This window comes from Callorhinus ursinus, unplaced genomic scaffold (genome assembly GCF_003265705.2).
Source record: "Callorhinus ursinus isolate GAN/ISIS: 27379988/994484 unplaced genomic scaffold, GSC_fseal_2.0 scaffold1, whole genome shotgun sequence".
Taxonomy (NCBI): domain Eukaryota; kingdom Metazoa; phylum Chordata; class Mammalia; order Carnivora; family Otariidae; genus Callorhinus; species Callorhinus ursinus.
The window spans coordinates 5,739,985-5,755,219 of record NW_027397063.1 but is presented as its reverse complement, the minus strand read 5'-3'; the positions used below and the strand labels follow the sequence as shown (position 1 = coordinate 5,755,219).

Below are 15,235 nucleotides of genomic sequence, written 5' to 3'. Positions count from 1 at the left end.
CGCTGACCTCATGAGATGAAGTGAGGTGAGTAGGTGGGCACTGTGACGTAGTATTAGGCTACTAGTGATCTTTTTTTTATTTGTTATTGTATTCAATTAGCCAACATATAGTACATCATTAGTTTTTGATGTAGTGTTCAACGATTCATTAGTTGTGTATAACACCCAGGGCTCATCACAACACGTGCCCTCCTTAATAGCCAACACCCAGCTACCCCCTCCCTTCTGTAATCCTCAGTTTGTTTCCCTGAGTCCAGAGTCTCTCACGGTTTACTAGAGACCTTCTGACAATACGTTAGAAGGAGGATCCCCTGCTTGTGGACCATGGCTGACCATCAACCATGGGTAACTAAAACTGTAGAGGAGACTGCTGTCCAAGGCAACCTTGGACAAATACTACTGGTTCTGAGGGGGGAAAGGACGGTAGGCTAGAACACACTGGAAAGGGGGCAAGGAGGAAGTGGGCTGGAGTTGACACTGAAAGAGAGCTAGTAGGAGGTCATCTTAGGAGGGGAAATGAGTGGACAAATGCCCAGAAAGGGACTCAATAAGGCTAACTGGGGGAACAGCCTGCAGCAGTCAGCCGGGCAGTCACTCATTATGGCAGGTCATTCCAGAACACCCCATGACAGTCACTCTAATACTCGCTGAGGCAAACATACAGAAAAGGACAGGCAGCCCTAACTCGGAGAAACACAAGGGAGCGTTCTGGTTAAGAGCACAGACCCTGGGGGAGCCCGGGTGGCTCAGTCAGTTAAGCGTCTGCCTTCCGCTCAGGTCATGATCCCGGGGTCCTGGGATCGAGCCCCGCATCCCGCATCGGGCCCCTTGCTCAGCGGGGAGCCTGCTTCTCCCTCTCCTTCTGCCCCTCCCCCTGCTCTCTCACTCACTTGCGCTCTCTCTCACAATCAAATACATAAAATCTTTTTAAAAAAAGAAAGAAAGAAGCTAGTCACAGAAAGACAAAGGCCACAGGATTCCACTTGTATGAGGACTCTCCAACCGTCTAACTCACGGAAGCAGTAGGGTGCTTGCCAGGAGCCGGTCGGTGGGGCGATGGGAAGTCGCTAATCATCAGGGACATTATTTCAGTTCCGTGGGATGACTACGTTCTGGAGAGCCACTACAAGAGAGTCTAGAGCGACTCACACTGTGGTTGTGCATTTAAAAATCTGATAAAAGGGTAGGTCTCAGGCTAAGTGCTCTTGGTACAGCAATGTCGGAAGAAAACACCTCGCGGGATGGTGCTTCAGGAAACATCTGTGATTCCTCCTCTCCACCAAGTCGGCAGTCAAGTATTTTGTTCAAATTCTGGAGAGGCCAGCCTCCTACCCAAACCTGAGGAAGGGTGAAAATAGGGCAGCATGCTACCTAATGACAAGGCTCTGGTGGGTTTGTTCATGAGAGGAAGGCAAACCTGAAAAGCATAATTGCAACTCTGTTTAGTTATAAAGGCCCTTTTGGTCTAAATCATTCCCTGCTGAGGAAGTAAATGAGGATTGACATGCCAGTGTCCCCACCTGGCAGGAGGGAAAGTGAAGTACACACAACCCTTCTTGCTGACTCACGCCTCACCGGGAGGTAGCATTACTTCTTTGCCCTGAGTGCCTGTAATGTTGCACGTTTACCAACTTGATCCTTCCAGCGGGAAGCTCCTTGGCTATCATGCCATGAAGACCCCAATCTGAGCACAGCAGTGAGGCCTCCCTGCAATACTCCCCAAGAATCAAGCCTACCTCCCCGTTTAGACAAAGGTTCGCCCTGCCTGTTAAAAGTAACCTGATCTCAGGGCGCCTGGGTGGCTCAGTGGGGTTGGTTAAGTGTCTGCCTTCAGCTCAGGTCATGATCCCGGGGTCCTGGGATCCACCCTGCATCTGGCTCCCGGCTCAGGGGGAGGGAGCCTGCTTCCCCTCCCCTCCCCACCCCCCACTCCTCTTCTCTCTCTCTCTCTCAAATAAATAAATAAAATCTTAAAAAAAAAAAAAGGAACATGATCTCACATCCAACAGCCCCAGAAAAAGCGCATTCTGATACCAAGCTTCCCCTGCTGCACTCCAAAACAATTCCTTCTTCTCCTTTCTGGGTATCACAAGGGCAGGCAAAAGAGATGCGCGGAAGACAAAGGTGGGAAGATGGGTCATTACCCTGTGAAGTGTCTGAGACACTATAATATGAGAATCAATGGGAATCTTCTTCCTCATGAGTCAAAGCACAAGGAATCAAGGCAAATCAGTGGTCATTCACAAGGGGCGGACCCAGCCCACGGTGACCCTGACATGGGATGCACCGCTTCACCCCCTTCCGCAAGCCCGGAGGCCTGGCTTGTCCATGGCATGACCCAACAACGGGTTCCCGGGAAATCTATTTCAAAGGCAAGTGAGCAAACCCTGTTTCCAGGAAACGGCAGTCACAGATAATGAACTTCCTGTTGGCCCCAGACAGGACGATCTGAGCAGGGTCCTAAGACAATAAAGACTTTAAAAGTTTTTGAGTCCTCCCTTCCCAGCGTTGTGCAAATGCCCCACTTACCCCGTCCCACACAGAAGAGGCTTCTCTCAAGATCTCCAAACGTGCCATCCGGAGGGGCTGCTCACATCCTAGGTAAGACACTAGGATTCAGAGTTTCACACCCCATGGTACCAACCCTCCTCTCCTCCTGGCTTTCGGGTCTAGAAAGGTGGGCCTCAGTCCACACTGGTTCTACCTACAAGAGCAGACACAGGAAAATAATGGGTTTTGTGCTCATTTTTTTACATACTTCTAGAGGCAGGATCATCCTCTGAAACATTACTGAGATGACACAGGAAAAGCACTGGGTGTGCTGTAGACACTCAATAAATTACTATTCAGTATTAGTATCTTAATAAGCAAAGAAGTATTTACCAGGCCCTTATTCAACCATGGCTTTGTAGAGAGCACTTTGGCCATGGTTATTCTTGCCCACAAAAATCTCTGAATTTACAGAAGTCGGAAATCTCAAACACTGAGGCGTACAATTCCAAGGTATCACATGAGGCTCTGTGCTTCACTACAAGACCTCACAAATCCCCCCCTAACTGTTAAACAAGTAAAACTTTCCAAAAGCCATGATCTCTCCCCCACTCCCCCGCCCAAATTTTACCAATGAAGGCCAGGCTAATACTTGTTTTCAAGCAACAGAATCAAAATAAACTGGAGGAGTGGTATTGCAAAACACTGATGAAGACTATACACCTTGTTCCCCTCTCATAAAAACCCTAACCAGTATTAACAGCCGCAGAGTTACTCAGCACACCGGGTCAGAGCGGACGGGCCAGACCCAAGGCAGTTAGTTAGGCAACCTGCTGTCTTCAAAAATCACTTCCCAGATGATGCAGATTCCTACACAAAATGTAAACCAAGACTCACTCCTTGGGCAGAGCAGTGAATGATATGCGCAGAGCACTGCAAAGCCTTCCCCCAGCTGACAACCCCTTCCCTTCCCCCGTTCCACCCCTTGTGCTATTAGACACATAAAGAAACATTCGCTAATGATGCCATATATTCCCCAGGACCTTTTCAATTGACAGACCCCAGGGAGAACAAACAGCTTAAAGTTGGATGACTTCAATAATGCCATATTCCTCTGTGGAGGAATATTACCCAGCCAAACCTTCTCCGCCCCATACTTCTCATTTCCCTTCTTGGTTTTGAGGTCAGCCATAGCATTCAACAATCCACACTTCCCCCAAAGTACCAAGGAACTTTCGGTGCTGCAAAAACATTCTCAGAAAAATGCAATGGCGATCAAAAACAGATACAGTTATCATCAGCACCGTCTGCCTCCCAGTTGACATTCCCACCAACTGTGCACGGGGCTTCCCTTTTCTCACACAGCCTAACACTTGTTATTTCTTGTCTTTTGGGTAGTGAGATGGTGGGGTCCCATTGTAGTTTTGAATTGCATTTCCCCAATGAATAGTGTTGTTGAGCATCTTTTCTGGAGTAACGAGAGTTCTGGAATAACTAAATCTAACAAACTTTGCCTTCATAGAAATAACCCCACTAACTTACATCCCAGTCTCTGACAAGTTTTGAGCTGCATACTCATTTCATTTCTAGAAAGGAAGGGAGAGGGGACGGAGGGAGGGAGGGAGGGAGGGAGGGAGGGAGGGAGGGAGGGAAGAAGGAAGGAAGGAAGGAAGGAAGGAAGGAAGGAGGGAAGGAGGGAAGGAAGGAAGGAAGGAAGGAAATAATAGAGCAGTAAGACCCTCAAGGAAGTGAGATAAACTGAAGAAAAAAATAATAATCCCAGGAAGACAAGGTAAAAATTGGAGTGGAAAAATATATAGCCAGTATACCACCAATCAACTTGGATAATAAGATGAAAATACTGAAAATACGGAAAGCGACCCTGATAACCCCCCATAATGAAGAGAGAACAGATGGGAGAAGTGGCTTTGTTGTTTTTGTTTTTGTTTTTAAAGATTTTATTTATTTATTTGACAGACACAGACATAGCGAGAGAGGGAACACAAGCAGGGGGAGTGGGAGAGGGAGAAGCTGGCTTCCCGGGGAGCAGGGAGCCCGATGCGGGGCTCGATCCCAGGACCCTGGGGTCATGACTTGAGCTGAAGGCAGACGCTTAACGACTGAGCCACCCAGGCGCCCCAGAGTGGCTCTGTTTTATTCTGTTGCAATAACCTTTCACATTTCTGGAAGGAAGGCACTGAGAGAAGTTGTGAGGTTAGAAGTATAACCAGAAAGGGCAGGACGGGGAAACACGCAATGTGCGACAATGATAAGTGCCTGATTTGTTCCAATTCACATGTAGAAATCCCACAAGGGAGGGCGCCTGGGTGGCTCAGTCCAATTCCTGATTTCAGCTCAGATCATGATCTCAGGGTCTTGAGACTGAACCCCAAGCTCAGAGCTCAACAGGGAGTCTGCTTGAGGATTCTCCCTCAACTCTTGCGCACACGCACACTCTCTCTAAATAATAAATAAATAAATCTTAAAAAAAAATAAGAAATTTCACCAACAGCCCCTCATGTAGTTTTCATTATTTCTACCTCACAGGAGGGGAAATGTAAGCGCAGAGGGGTTAGGCAATTTTAGGGCTAAAAGTGGCAAGAGCAAGAATTCAGATCCAGGGCGCCTGGGTGGCTCAGTCGGTTAAGCGTCTGCCTTCGGCTCAGGTCATGATCCCGGGGTTCTGGGATCGAGTTCCGCATCGGGCTCCCTGCTCTGTGGGGAGCCTGCTTCTTCCTCTCCTCCCCACTTGTGCTCTCTCACTATCTCTGTCTCTCTCTCTCAAATAAATAAAATCGAAAAAAAAATTAAAAAAAAAAAAAAAGAATTCAGATCCAGGGGCACCTGGCTGGCTCAGTGTGTAGAGCATGCTGCAGCTCTTAGATCTCAGGGTCATGAGTTCGAGCCCCACCCTGGATGTAGAGATTACTTAAAAGAAACTCTAAAAATAGCAAAAAGAATTCAGATCCAGCTCCTTCTGACTCTAAAGTTCTTGTCCTTAAACTGTCACAAACTCAGATTTTCTGAGAAATCGTTAAAATGCCAAGACTCATGCATTACATAGGAACAAAAACGAAACTTTCTTCTTCAGTCATTACAGCAAATTTGTTCTGCTCTAGTACAAAGTAAATCTGTATTGTCAAGTAAGTTGAAAGCACCTACAATTCACATTAAATTACCAGTAAATCTTATGTAAATTCTAGCTGGATGTTTCCAAAACAATTTCACAGGGTGTGCCCCAGTGAAGATAAAAAAACCAACTTAGAACAATTTGATCCACTGTGTCGGATACTCAAGAAAACAAGGTATGTTTTAATAAAACCAAGAAACATTATTTCAAAGACACATAAAATAAATACATAATGTCTGCCTCCTTACAGCTAGGAGACTCAGTTACCTAGTTTTAAAGGCTCTTAAAATCTTTTTTGACAGTGTTCCACAGCACAGGACTTTTAAAATGCATGTAAACTTAAGAAAGGAGGCAGTGTTTTTGTTTCATTTAAAATACAAAAACCAAAGTTCGTTCTTCCAAATGCCAATAAAATTGATAATAGCAATTAGCAAGACTGATCAAGAAGAAGAAAAGCACAAATAACCAATGCTAAGAATAAAAAAGGAAACATTTCGGGGCGCTTGGGTGGCTCAGTCAGTTAAGCGTCTGACTCGTGATCTCGGCTCAGGACATGATCTCAGGGTCGTGAGATCTAGGCCATGTTGGGTGTTGAGCCTGCTTAAGGTTCTCTCTCCCTCTCTGCCCCTGCCCACCCTAAAAAAAAAAGAAAAGAAAAGAAAGGAAAAGGAAAAGGAAACATTTCTAGTCTTTTAAAATATTATAAAAGGATATTTTGTGCAACTTTACGCCAATAAATTTTAAAATTTACATGAAATAGGAAACTTCCTATAAAAAAAACTACTTAAACAAGATAATTTTAATGGCCCTATTTCTATTAAACAAATTGAATCTGTAACTTCGAAAAAAAATCAGAGTCAAACCAGGATATTCATGGGAAAGTAAGGAGACCTTAAGAAAAAAATAATGATACAGAAACTGTAATATTCTCTCACACCTACCTGAGACTACCTAATTCATATAGCAGAATTCATCCAATTTTCAACGTCTGCATGAAACAGTCCCATGTGACGATGTCTATATACCTTCATGAATAATATAGTCCCTTTCTCTGGCTAAGGATTATTGTTCCATAAAACTCCATGTGAGCAAGGATCTATTAGTCAGTTTCACCAGCACTATCACAAGATCCAGTTTGGTTGTCTTTCCTGTTGAGTGAGTTGCTACAGCCCTTCTTGGGGGTGGGGGAAGCGGACCACACACTTTATGTCAGCATCAAGTTCACATCTGCATGCCATGTTCTGTCTTGATCCTCAAGGAGCCAGAACACAGGACTCTGGCCATTGTAACAGCCTGGACCATGCAACAGCCTGAACCTGTTGTTCTTCCCTGGGACGCGTCTGCTTTGGCTTAAAAGTCATTTCATTTTACTTCTGTCTCACTAACCTCGGGGAAGCTGGAAGGTGAAAGCAAACTAAGTAAAACTATGGCCACAGCACCTTGTCCCCTGACCCCAAAGTTCAAGTGGAAGGTGCACTGAGAAAGCTAGGCTGTGCCATTCTGGTATCAGGAAGACAATAAAAACCAGCTCTTCACACCCTCCTAATTGCACCCACCCCAGATCTGGGAGAAACACCTATAAAATGAAATTTGGTTTTCTATAAACACGGTAACAGCCGCACATTTCTTTACCTCCGTGAAGGTGCCCTAAAAATAAGACAATTCCCTAAAAATTCATATGAAGGATTAGCTTAACACACACACACACACACACACACACACACAGCTCCCACTGCTCTGTACTAACCTGTTGACTGGATAGAAAAGAGGTGAAACACGTAAATTAGCCCCAAAGCCTCCATCGGACCCCCACTGCGGTGAGCAAATACCACGAAGCTCTAAAAGGGGTTTCAAATAAAAGCTAAAAAATGTCTGCAAGAATGTCTTTACCTTTGGCCAAGTTCATCATTTGCTGGAACATATATGAAGCGTCACTTGCAACGATCCTAACCGGGGTGCCGGCCTCCACCCAACAAACTTCCTCTCCCCACTCCACCCAAATCTGACTTAGGCAACTGACCCGGAGATAAAGCAGCTGCCACCGAAAAATGTGCTATTTTCAAAAAAGTTCCAGATACACCAATAACACCTCAGTAACTAGGACGTCTTGAGGTGAACTGAATCAGACACAAAATTAATGAGAAACCCAAGACTTCTGATGCCTCCCTATAGAATTCCCAACCTGACCCAGGAGGCTGTCCGAGCGCCTCAGCTTCAGAACATTCCCTCGGAAATGTGGAACCCCAAGCTTTTCAGGGGCTTCATCTTCAACAGCAGTGACCTGTGATTACAGACCGCGCAGCCGGATCGCGGGGACCATGGGGACACCTCTGGTGGGTAACCTGATCGGGCAGCCTCCCTCCCGCCCTACCCCTTAGGATCCCTGGATACGGAAGGCAAAGGGGGAAAGGTGAAGGGCTCGCAACGCCCCAACCCTTCACCCTGGAGCCAGAACGCACACGGGCGGCGCCCCCGGGGTGCCCCAGCCCAGCGTGGAGACGCGGCTCATCGATTCCGCGGGGCTCCGGGCGCGCAGGTCCCCCTCCCGCCGGCCACTCCTCGGCCACAGCCACCTGGGCTGCGTGCCCTCAACCACCCAACACAAAGAAAGTCGGCGGTAGAAAGAATGGGCTTGAAATGAACGCTCACCGCTGCTCAGCAAGGCGCACATGCTTCCCCGTCTTGCCTCACATCTCCCAACTTCCAGTAACAGAAATGAGGAAGCAGCCTCCTTCCCCGGCTCCGTGCAGAGGGAGTGGGCGTAACTTGCGAAGTTTCGTGCAGCGAGGAATCTGGTCATTTGGGTGTGCTGGAGAGGGTTTGTCGCTCCTCCCCACCCACCGTCACCTCCCTCGTCTCCACCTCCTTCCCCAATTTAATTCTCCCCTTGGCGTTTCCAAGACCAAGAACTCTGGCCGCGGGCCGCTCAGAGAGTCCCAGCTCTGGGCTCCTCACAACCTTGGGGAAAACTTATTCCTAACAGACCTGAACCATCTCACAGATGAACCTGGTCGCCCTGCAGAAAGCTTAAGTGCCTGTCCCTTTTTTTTTTTTTTTTTGGTGGCAGTACAGGGCAAGAAGGCAGGGCCTCTTTTTTTTTTTTTAATTTAAAAAGCTAGAAATCTTAAATAAGTGCACAGTACCCCCTCTGCACAGGTAGGAATGTGGGCGGGTTAGCCAGTAGAAACCTAATTCCTCAACGTCTACTTAAAAAGAGTGGGGGACGGAAAAACAAAAAGCTGTGTTACAAAACTTGCCACAAAATAGTTCAGACATGCAAAAATATATTTGAAAATCAGATAGTGAACCCTCAAGTATCCATTATGCAGCAAAAAAATTAAAATTACCAACATAGTTGGAGCCATCTGTAAACTCCGCCCTGAAATATGTCCTCCTCTTCCTCCCCCTAGAAAAATAGCTGCCATAAACTTGATTTTCCATGAGCAACATTCGTACCACAGTTTCTGAGATTCTAAAGGATGCAAGCTAACTTCAGAGTCCACCCAAAAGCAATCCAATGATCATCCCTTCGCTAGACCTAACCTTGGTTCCGAAACAGAAGTTTCGTTAAATAACACTAAAAAAATGACCACACACGTTAAATGAAGCGTCAGGTGGCTGGTTAAAGAAAATGAAGGAAATCACAACATAAGAAAATCGGAGATCTGGAATGACAAGTGGAGGCCATATCTGTAACAGTTGAAGCGTTCATGGATGAAATTGATAGATTAATAGAGCATTATCATTTTACAAGGTTAATAGCTGTGTCAAAGCCAAGGATACTGACCCACACTGCAAGGACTTTCCTCAAAGACCCAGGCTACAGAAACAGAAACACAACATTCATTAAAGAAGTCCTAATTACTCAACCGCCTACCAGAGTTGTAGGCTGGGAGCAACATTCAGAAAAGGGAACTTTCAAGATAATAAATGATAAAACACAAAATAGTGGAAACCATGATACATTCACAACTGACTCATATATATATTCTCATACATATATGAACATGAAGAAGGAGATGCCTAGCTCATCTTTATATTCCTAGTACCTTGCATAGAGGCCGGCATGAGTAGAAAATTCATAGCTATTTGTTAAAAGAAGGATGCAAATGAACAAAAGAATGTCCATGGAGAATTCTGAAGGAGCAGAATGAAGAGACGGGATACGTGAAATCAGCAGTGGTCTTTAACAGGAAGTAACTCTGCCCAGTGGGAACATTCAACAATAGTGAAGACATTTTTGGTCGTCACAACTTGGGGAAGCTCTCGGCATCGAGCAGGCAGAAGACACAGATGCTGCATGGGAAAGCCTCCTAAAACAAAGAATGATCCAGCCCCCAAATGCCAGTACTGCTGGCTAACGAGAAGCCCTGGGAGACAGGCTTCACAATCGACAGTCACTGAATTTTTTCATTCCATATATAATCATCAACATCAGGAAGAGACTCTCCGGGGACGTATAAGGACATAGAAGAGCATTTCTCCTCCTTTTCCACTGTGCAGCATCTGATGGCTGGACCACCTGCGTGGGATCAGAGCTAGTGGGCACTGGAGGCAGAAGCAGGAAAGCATTCAGGGGTTGGCGGCACAGCCTCAAGCCTATGCACTCATGAAGCTAAGGACCTGTGTCAAATTTAGATGGAAATAATGAAGAAGGGGGTGGGGAGGAAGTTGACGTAAGGTGAGGGTATCAGCTTTAGAATCACAGATAGCACGTCTGGGGGGAGGAGACAGGGTAGGGGTTGTGAACGGACAAAGCAAGGCTTATCGCAGCTACCAGACTCATTTCTCCATTGACAGTCTTGAGCTGGAGACACTCCACTGAGAACAGGAAGGATGTTTAACCTCATTATGGCTTATCGAAAAGAAAGTTACAAATCACTTACAGGAAAAAAGATGCAAACCCCACCGTGTCTACCTGGTAGGGTGAAGGACCTACAAAGTGAAAACATCTTCTCTACAGGTTTTCTGGTCTCATCATTACCTAAGAAGTGTTTCTTTGAACTCTAGAATGCCGGGACAAGTCTTGTTCCTGTTGCTTACTGTTTCTCAGAACGGGGCACGGGACAGTGGGTTCACTCCCCTTGAACTCCCTCGGAGCCAAGGATGGTCGGTATGTGATAAATGCACGTGGATGCAATGGAATCTGTCTTCACCTCATTGCCTATCTCTCAGGCCAGTAAATAAAGACTCTCCTATAGCAGCTTCTGGAGGAATCCGCAGGGCACCCTGAGTTCAAGAGCCTGAACAAACTGTAAGCACATAGAAAACCTGTTGGTTTCATTCAGTGGCTGACAGATTGCAAAACACCTGATACAGGTGAGACCAAGAGGTCCTCAGGCAGTGGCCACCAGCCTCACAGGGGAACTGCTCTTGGCATCAAGGAATGAAGGACGCCAGGCTGGGGATCCCCTCTGCACGCCCCTGTACAAATGGGCAGGAAGGGGGACGCCCTATCCCTCGTTATGTCACCAGCTTCTTTACCTGCAGCTCTAAATGCCATTAGTCTTGCTTCTTAAAAGCCATACAAATTCAGGAAAAGAAAATGTGAGCACAGTTATGAGTCCCACCAAAAGAAGTAACTTAATCAGGAATGTTCAGTGTTTCTGTTCCAAAGAAATGCAACCAGTAGAGGGAGCCCAGCTGACTTTTGTGCTTAACAATTTTCCAAGATCAGGCTAAATAAAGCAGGGGACAGTGTTAAATGACACGAGTTACAAAAATAATCAGACGTTACCACAGATAAAAAGATTTATGCAAAAATATTTTGGAAAAACTCGAAGCCATGACACCCTTATAAGGTATTTGTCCTGGTCATGGATATTTACACAAGAGCTAGCTACAGAGATAGAAGCCCATATAATGAATAAATAAATATATGTTGGAAAACCTTTGGTATGTGGAGGAAAACTCAGAAAGGGTCAGACAGCTTCTCTTTCCCTGTGTCAGTTGAACTGATGCTCAGAAACAAAAAACTATGGAGAGTTTATTTTCCCCAAAGATTTTTTTTTTTTAAGATTTTATTTATTTATTTGACAGAGAGAGACACAGCCAGAGAGGGAACACAAGCAGGGGGAGCGGGGGAGGGAGAAGCAGGCTCCCCGCTGAGCAGGGAGCCCGATGCGGGGCTCGATCCCAGGATCCTGAAATCATGACCTGAGCCAAAGGCAGACGCTTAACGACTGAGCCACCCAGGCGCCCCTTCCCCAAAGATTTTAATTCAGGCTTTATCTTGCTGTTTTATAAGTTTGACCTACAACAGCTGACTTGTAAAATTCCTTTCAAATTGTGTTCTCAACAACACCAATGCCTTCCTTAAGCAAGACTCTTCTGGATTTCTGTCCAAGGGTCTTCAGAGCCAACTGGATCAAAGATCAGGACGGCTTAACGGAGAAAGGGTTGCCAAGGTCCAAGATTTTGACAACAACTCCTGCAAAGGAGCTTGCCTCTCGCCACCTTTCCCAGCTCACATAGACAGCTGAGGTGGGTTCCCAGGCGCGAGGCAAACAAGTACCCACATCAACCCTGCCGTCACCTATGTCACCTCACAAGAGCAAACAGCAGCAAAGCTAGAGAAAAAGAGCATTCTCCTCCTCAAGTTAGGTGAAGCCCAACAGGGGTGTTGATGATCTGTGTCCAAAGAGATGACCCCCCCACACACAGCATCACTGCAGATCCAAATCCAGATCCCGTTAGTCATACGGTATCGCTATAGAAATTCAAAAGCTTTTTTATGAAGACATTTTGCGGTTGGCTACCGAACTGATTGCCAGAATCAATTGTTCACATTTGAAACGGACCAAAAGTCTAAATATGGATCCATCCCACCCACCCTTTTGCTTGGTGGTCTGAGGCTCACCAAGAACGCTGACATGTGTGAAAACCCTTGACTCACCCCTGGACGAAGCCTTCCTTCTCTCTGAGAGAAAAGGCGAGGCTCGACCTTTCAGACGATGTCTTCAAGTGCAGATCCCCATTCAATTTGATTTGACGCAAAAATGTTTTAAAACTTAAAATTAAACCTCGCACCAAGCAAACTTAGTGGCTTTGAACAGAGTTTTCTCCATCTGAAAACTAAACGCCTAACAAAAGAAGCAGAAGTAATCCTGAAGAATATAAAGTCTGTCAAAAAGAGGCCAAGAAACTTCTTATAGCCTTTAAATACCACCCGGATCCAGAATACCCTGCAGGAACTGAATGTGTGGCAAGTCCCTTATAATCCAGAGGCTTCGGTTTCCTCAACTGTTTAAGTGGTAACAGCCCACTTAATATTCCCTCGCTTCCTAGTTCTATCTTCCAATCATGTGTTCCCACAATTTTAAAACTCCCATTGCTTTCAGTGCCCCAAATGACAAGTGCTCACACAACAACGTTTTACGGAACACACCAGAGTCAAGAGTTTCAGGACTCACTGGTGGCTCTCATACTTACAACTGAAGCCATGCTTGGAACTGGAAGGGAAAGGGGGAAAAGGCAGGAAGTGCAACCTGAGGATAAAGGTAACAAAGAAGCCAAAGGAAAAGTCCATGAACCCTTCACACACTGACTCGCAATCAACCATATGGGGCCAGATGCTGTCCTGCCCACACACACAGTGAGGCGGCTGGTGCCAAGGGCCCTGTGAGCCTTGCACAAGACGTACATGTGGTTCGTGGGGGCGAGAGCATCTGGGTTTTTCCTGGTGTGGGCTCTTTTAGACACCTCTCTGCTCAGCAGCAATAAACAATAATAATTATTATTGGCACTAAAAGCGCGGTCGTGCTGAATAACTAATGTAAGAAGATAGGAAGTCAAGCTCTAATTTCAGTTCTGCCTTCTCTCCAAAGAATGTGTGGAGTCAGGACAGCCTTACGGTCCTCAATATAGCCCCCAGGGAGCGTCTCCCACTGGGGCTCAGGGAGCAGTCCCACTGAGGAGGCCTCCTTTGGTCAAGGGAGAAGCAAGGATGTGAAATAAGGCCTTGTCCGAGTCCCCGCTCCACCAACCACCAGAGGAATAACTTAGAGCAAGCCACCTGGCTTCCCTTTCAGTAAAATGGGAAGTTGAAATCAATGCCTACTGACAATCCATGGGGTTACATGGGTTAACGGGCTTCATATAGGGCACATACCCAACACTTCCCCTAAATGGTAAAGGGCCCCCAATTGTACAAACACAATTTTCAGTCAGGAAATAAGCAACCAACCATGTTAGTGTTTTATATGTTTTCAAGCTTTTCACGTTGATATTGCTATTTTGGTCATGGAGAGAAATATAGGCCAGATACCAGTTATGTACCAGACTGGAGCATGGGGGGCCTTCTAAGACTCAGGGGTCATAGACCTGTTGAGCCCTTCCTCAAGTCCCTATTGTGGGGAAGCAGCAAGCCCCCTCATGAGGATCGCCACAGTGAGACACACAGGCCCTTGGCACTCACCAAGGACAACCAACATATTAGTTACTTGTTTTTGTTATTGAGGGTTTTGATTTTTATTTTATATTAAAACACTGGAAACTACCATTCCACAATTTACAGACCAAAACATACTGGAGGAGGGGTAGGTGGGAACAAGGTAAAGCGACAGTAAGGGACACACCTAGCACCTGGGAGCAACAGTGAAGTGACAAGGACCATACCCATAAATGTGTTTCTAACACCTGACACCTTACACAGTTCTCTGCTAGTAACAGGCATAGATTCAATGAAAACTAAATGACTTCTAATGTCAGAGGAGACATGCAAATGAGAATTCACTTGTGTTTCCTTTCGAAGAACATAGACCTTAGATTTTATGGACTCTAGGAGCACTTGGTGCCATTTTCCCTAATGTAAACAAAAATCCAATGTGCAAAGAGTATTTTCTTTTTTTCTTTTTGTATGAGAGGTAGAATTTTGTGATTCATCAGTAGCATATAACACCCAGTGCTCATTTCATCAAGTCCCCTCCTTAATGCCCATCACCCCGTTACCCCATCCCCCCACCCACCTCCCCTCCAGCAGCCCTCAGTTTGTTTCCTATGATTAAGAGTCTCTTATGGCTTGTCTCCCTCTCTGATTTCATCTTATTTTTCCCTCCCTTCCCCTATGTTCATCTGTTTTGTTTCTTACACCTATGAGTGAAATCATATATTTGTCTTTCTCTGACTTATTTTGCTTAGCATAATACCCTCTAGTTCCATCCACATGGTTGCAAATAGCAGGGTTTCATTCTTTTTGATGGCTGAGTAATATTCCATTGTGTGGGTGTGGGTGTGGGTGTGGGTGTGTGTGTGTGGGTGTGTGTGTACACAACATCTTCTTTATCCATTCATGTGTCAGTGGACATCTGGGCTCTTCCATAGTTTGGCTATTATGGACATTTCTACTATAAACATTGGGGTGTATGTGTCCCTTTGAATCATTGTTTGTACATTTTAGATAAATACCTAATAGTGCAATTGCTGGGTCATAGGGTAGCTCTACTTTTAACTCTTTGAGGAACCTCCTTACTGTCTTCCAGAGGGGTCGCCCCAGTTTGCATTCCCACCAACAACGTAAGAGGGGATGGGGAAGATATTTGCAAATGTCTTATCAGATAAAGGGCTAGTATCCAAAATCTATAAAGAACTTACCAAACTCAACATCCAAAAAACCCA

General features: G+C 45.7%; 1 protein-coding gene across 9 annotated transcripts in view; it reads right to left on the bottom strand.

Moving 5' to 3' along the window:
• TIAM1 (TIAM Rac1 associated GEF 1) overlaps window positions 1-15,235 on the bottom strand; it is a 370,474-nt gene that overhangs the window by 184,406 nt on the left and 170,833 nt on the right. The window contains exons 1-2 of one of the 9 annotated variants that reach the window (XM_025872224.2): window positions 8,270-8,374; window positions 2,530-2,704 (exon numbers count right to left, since the gene is read on the bottom strand). The exons of 5 other annotated variants lie outside the window; for them this stretch is intronic. The gene's annotated coding sequence lies outside the window, so the exon portion shown is untranslated. Of the gene's footprint in view, window positions 1-2,529; window positions 2,705-7,510; window positions 7,780-8,269; window positions 8,410-15,235 lie in introns of those variants that run through there. 3 more of the 9 variants (XM_025872277.2, XM_073891275.1, XM_073891265.1) reach the window with 3 other exon arrangements.